General features: G+C 47.0%; 1 pseudogene; it reads right to left on the bottom strand.

Annotated features, from left to right (window-relative positions):
* Positions 1-4,500: 4,500 nt before the first annotated feature.
* On the bottom strand, positions 4,501-4,616 carry LOC116082812 (annotated as a pseudogene).
* Between the last annotated feature and the right edge of the window lie 1,081 nt (positions 4,617-5,697).

Raw genomic sequence — 5,697 nt, forward strand, 5'->3', positions numbered from 1 at the left:
CTATTACTATGTCAGGTGGTGGTATCCGTTTTCCCCAACCTCCTGCACTTCCTTCACCACCTTCAGTTTCTCCTCTTGAGGGCCCGCCATGCCCCAACTCAAGTCCCAGCCTCAGTTTTTGTCAATGGAGACACCGCGCCATCATGGGATAGAGAGCAATGACTTAGAAGAAGGGCACAGCTCTTTCCTAATCTGCTTCAGATCAGTATAACTAGAAGACTCAGACCCGAAGACCCCATTTTAACTAAGTCCCAAGCCCTAACTACCGTCCTGCAATCTATTGTCCACACCCATCGTCCGACCTGGTCCATTGCTAGCTAGCAACTCCTGACTGTTGGGAACGTTTGGAGCAGAGGTCAGGAAAGCATTTTAGCCTCAGTCACTGATATGAATGCTTTTAAAGCAGCTTTCCCATCCAAGCATCCAGATTCCGACCCCACACAGTACGTACACAAGTTCCCAGGCCTTGGACACTTCTCACAGGTACTTAATGACTAGAATTCAGGTGCAGCTCAAAAAAACCTGCTCATCGATAGTCATAAGACTATCGTTATTCTTCGGGGTCCAGAGGAGTCTCCTGGGGCATTTCTCATGATTCAAAGAAGCTTTCAGAATTTACACCCCCTTTGATCTCCGGAAAATGCTAGGCTGTTAAATTTGGCTTTTGTCTCTCAGTCAGCTCTGGACATCGGCAAAATCTCCAAAAGCAAAAGGGCTTTGCAGGGATGAATACCTGTCAGTTCATCGAGGTCAAGGTGGCCCCAAATATCTGCAATAACCGAGCACGGAAAGGCAGAGGCGCAGCTGTCTTGGTGGCTGATGAGGGCACGTACAGACAGGAAAAGGTTATAGGCTATGCTGGCCGCTTCCGGTCAACTCACTCTGCGCCTTACTGGTCATATTGCTCATGGCCAATGGAAAAAGCCTCAAAAACAAAAAATGACCAGTTACCAATAAAAGATGCCAGTCTGGGGAGCCATGGACACCATTAAGGACAATCACCTCACGCCTGCGTGAACAGTCAGCTTGGGCCACACAGCAGGTCCTTTGCAGTGGCCCTGGACTGCCCTTTCCCCAGTGGGCAGAGATCGTCGAACCACTGTAAAAAAGGACCAGACGGAAACCATTTTGAATAAAATTTCCATTTTGAATAGGGGTTAAATAAAATTTAAGTTCCCAAGACCTCCCTGGGTAACTTGCTCAGCCGAGAAAGACATGTATATGGGTAACTAACATCCTGTTGGCAAGTCAAGACATGAATGTTAACCAAGTCACCCTAAATCCAACCAGTGGGACCAGGATAAGTGTACTACAAAGACTTGTTCCTAAGAAAGGTCCCTATCCTCAAGTCCTGATTGGTGGGATAACTTGGCACAGATGTTTGTGGTTTGGAAGCTTAAAAGTCTGTAGCATTCTGGCTCTGGGTTACAGGTCAGCTCATGAGTCTGTTCTTTGGCCCCGATCAATCAGAGCCAACCGGAGTTCAATACATTTTTGTAATCTGCTTAAATACTATGGTGAACGTTCTTAGATGCAGTCAGCTCCCGAGCCTGTGATGTTGTCTGGCTGGTTTGAGCTGTCTGATTCAAATGAAGAACTTGCTTTGCTGGACTCTTGAACTGCTTGGGCTGTTTTGGGGTTTTGTACTCAACACCGCCGTCACCTTTACGCCTCCAGAGACTGAACTTTCCTTTGTGCCCGCTGCCAACTGAGCTTAACTGCCCCTCTGTCTGAAGAACATCTTCTAGCTGCCCCCAGAACAGAAACAAAGCCAGACCCAGCATCCCCACTCCAGGACTTGCAACAATCGTGTCCTGAGGTAAGGACCGAGACAGGTTCTCCAGGCTTGGCAGTGCACCACCCACCAGTTATAAGTCTCTCCACTACAGCTACCCTCATAAGGGTCCGGCAACATCCCATGAACCAAAAGGCTGGAAACTGCTCCCTATATCAAGAGGCTGTTGGAAGCTAACAGTCTCACCTCTTGCTAGTTGTCTTGGAATCTGCCTTTCCTGCCTGGTCATAAATCAGGGACCTCAGATTATCAGCCAGTTTAGGATCTCTGGGAGGTAAATAAGTGGACTTGAACCATTCTTTCTATTGTTCCAAATCTATAATCTTTGCTCAGCCTCCTCCCATCAGACCACCAGGTCTATACAGTCCTGGGCCTTAAGGATCCTCTCTCTATCCCGTGATGCCAATGTGCCAGCCATATTCACCTTCCAATGGACTGATCCAGTGTCCAAAGAGACCAGCTAGCTAATCAGCATGTGACTACCCCTCCTTAACCCTCCCCCCACGCCCTGTGGCTCAAGAATTCCCCTACACTCTTTGGGGAGGCATTACAAAAGCATAACAGGATTCAGGGTGTCACGCCCTAATCCAAACCTGTTCCAGTATGTAGATGATGTATTGGCAGCAGCTGCTACCGCCATCTGTTTGAAAAATAAAAAAGATTTGCTCCAGCTGCTCCAGACATTGAGATGTAGAGACTCCGGGGGTTGGGAGGCAGGAGGACGGAGGCAGGAGGCTCAGCTCTGCCAAATGGAAGTCTCCCGTCTGGGATACAAGCTCCCTCAAGGTAATAAACAAATAAATAAAACCTCTCAGTTCTATGGGAAAGGAAGCCATCTTGTAGATCTCTAATCCCCAAACCAAGAAGCAAGTAGGAGAATTCCTGGTGTGTGGGGTGGGATATTGCTGGCTCTGGTTTTCTGCGTTTACTAAAATAGCCTGGCCCCTTTATTCTGGCACTGCAGGAGACCAGCCTTTAAAGTGAAGTGAAACAGAGAAAAAAAGGCTTTCAGGAAACTAAATTGAGCCCTGACAATGTAAGCCCCACCTTGACCCAGATATTATTAAACCATCTTACCTCTTCATCCACGACTCAACCATTTCAAAGGGGGTTTGACTCAGACCCTGGGACTGTGGCAGACGTCTGTAGCATATCTATCCAAGCCTTGGGACCCAGTGGTCTCTATTTGGCCATCCTGTCTGCATGCCATAGTCTGCTACATTATTTAGGGAAGCTGAAAAGCTCACTGTGGACCAGGACTTGACTTTAACAGCTCCCCATGCTGTGAAAATCCTACTAAGAGGGGCAAATGGCCAGTGGATGTCTGTTGTTTGATCAGCTCTGTCTCACTTTTGCTGCAGTACAGAATCTCCACCCTGCAACACCGATGCCCAGTGACAACCCTGAGGTCCCCTTCATGCCTGTGAGGACATACTGGACATTCCTCAGGCCAACTGCCCAGATCTCCAGGACTCCTCCGGACCTGGAGCAGAAGCTCATCTCTTTATGGATGGAAGTAGTTATCAATGGAGTCAGGAAGGCCTGAGCAGCTGTAATTATTCAATGGGCCACTGTACAGGCACAAACCTTGCTTCAGGGCACATTGGCCCAGAAGCAGAGCTGATTGCTTTCAGTGTCCGTGCCGTGAGTTATAGGGAGAGGGGTTATTGACTGAAAAAAAAAAAAAACTTTAAAAATAAACAGAAAAAGCCTTCTGTCCTTGAAGTCTGGCTCCCCGAGGAGGTGGCTGCTACCTATTTCAACAGCCAGCACACCTAAAGCCCAAGGAAATCAGAGAGCGGCCCAGGCAACCCAGATAAGCAGCAGCTGAGAGAGACAGATGCCTGGGGAACCCCTTTCTGTCTTGCCCATTTGATGCACAGCCTCCTCCCACCTCCACACCCAGCCCACCTACTCCCAGAAAGAAGAGAGCAACTGCTCCCAGGGAGCAAAACAGGATCCAACTGAATAGTGGATCTTGCCAGACTCAAGAACTAACCCCCCACCCCCACCCCATGAAGAACAGAGAATCCTGGGATGGGTGCCTAGGTAACGGAGAATATGGACTGGTCTCTACCATTTAGTTGATCCGGAGGCCATGTGGATTATGCTTCCTGGTATAATTTATCCTGCTCAGGTCTCTGATGGAGTTGACAGCTAGACCACCTGTAGCTTTGTCAGCTTGGCAGCAGTAGGCAACTGGCTCCTCTCCCCAAGACTGCAGCTACCTTGTTAGTTCATCTAGAGCTACTGAGTCTCTTGTTAAGAAAAGGCCGACATATTCGCCTTACTAACAGGCTTTCATGTCAAAGAATATGTAGGTTCCAGGTGTAAGTTTCCACTAGAGGGAAATGCCTTGCATGACTGCGTGCCACTCGTAATCACCACTCATGTATCTGATAAATGATTAGATGGAAAAAGTGTTAAAGTCTACACAAGTTATAAAGGCATAAAAATAATTAAGATTTATTGGGCTGGAGAGATGGCTCCACAGTTAAGAGCACTGACTACTCTTTCATAGGTCCTGAGTCAATTCCCAGCAACCACAAGCATCTGTAATGGGATCCGATGCCCTCTTCTAGTGTGTGTTTGAAGACAGCTGCAGTGTGCTCATATAAATAATAAATAAAAAAAGAGATTTATTTACTTTGTACATGGTGTCCTGAGTATATGCCTGCAGGCCAGAAGAGGGCACCAGACCTCTTTCTAGATGGCTGCAGAACACTGAGTGTAGACTTAGCCTCTCTCCTCTCTCTCTCTCTGCCACCTACAGACGCACTTGTGCAACAGCAGTTACACCTGCAGGGCCTCTAGGGGCAGGAAAGCACAGTTTTTATGTGAGATGTTCTCTAACTTTTATTTCTGACTTTTATTTTGTTTTTGATTTTTTTTGGTTTTGGTTTTGAGACCGGTTTCTCTGTATAGCCCTGGCTGTCCTAGAAACCACTCTGTAGACCAGGCTTGTCTCGAACTCAGAGATCAGCCTGCCTCTGTGACTCCAAGTGCTGGGATTAAAGGCGTGCGCCACCACCACCCAGCATCCCTGCCTTTTAGCATTAGAGTAATTTTTTTTCTAAAGTTTCTTATACCCTGTAGCGTGTGTGATGGGGGAGTCAGGGGATAACAGAGGGCATCACTCTGTAGTCTAGACTAGCCTGACACTTTCCATGTGGTCCATAATGGTCTCAATGTGTGGCAATTCTTCTATGTCAGCCTCCAGAATGCTAGAATTATATATAAGCTTGAGCTACTATAGTCACTTTCGTACATACTTGTTTTGTATTTTTTTTATGAGGTAGAGAAAAAGGAAGGGAAGAAAGGAGGGAAAAAGAAAGAAAGGAGGGGAGGGAAGGGGAGGAAAGACGCAGTAATTCTGGCTGGGTTACACTTTAGGTTGGGTTGCAGTTATTGGCTAGGTGAGGATTGTGGTGTGACTTCAGGGTTCCTGAGAGTGGGGAGGTAGAAAAACAGTCTCTCCCTTGGCCCCTTCTGTCTAAAATGTACCTGATAAATGAGTTTATCAAACATGAAAAACTGCCTCTGCTTCCTTCTCTAGCTCGCTGGATTCCTGAGACTAGGAGCGGGAAGGCACTGATGTGTTTTGCCTCAACTTGCCCACTTGACACGGAAGTTTCCCATCGATCATTCAAGTAAAGTTGTTTCTGACATTCACTTTTATTTCACAGCCAACCATTTCCCAACAACCTCCATCTGAAATTGTTCAAACCAACAGAAAAGCCAAATTGTTACAAGTAACATTACACACTGTCTACCTAGACCCATGAGTTAACATCCAGTCATGTTTTCTACTCGTTGTGCACTGGTTTTCCTGAACCACTGGGAAGTAAATTAAAACATCATGACAATCTTATCCAAGGTACCTCTGGGTAACATGTCCCTAG

Source organism: Mastomys coucha, unplaced genomic scaffold (assembly GCF_008632895.1).
Source record: "Mastomys coucha isolate ucsf_1 unplaced genomic scaffold, UCSF_Mcou_1 pScaffold11, whole genome shotgun sequence".
Lineage (NCBI taxonomy): Eukaryota > Metazoa > Chordata > Mammalia > Rodentia > Muridae > Mastomys > Mastomys coucha.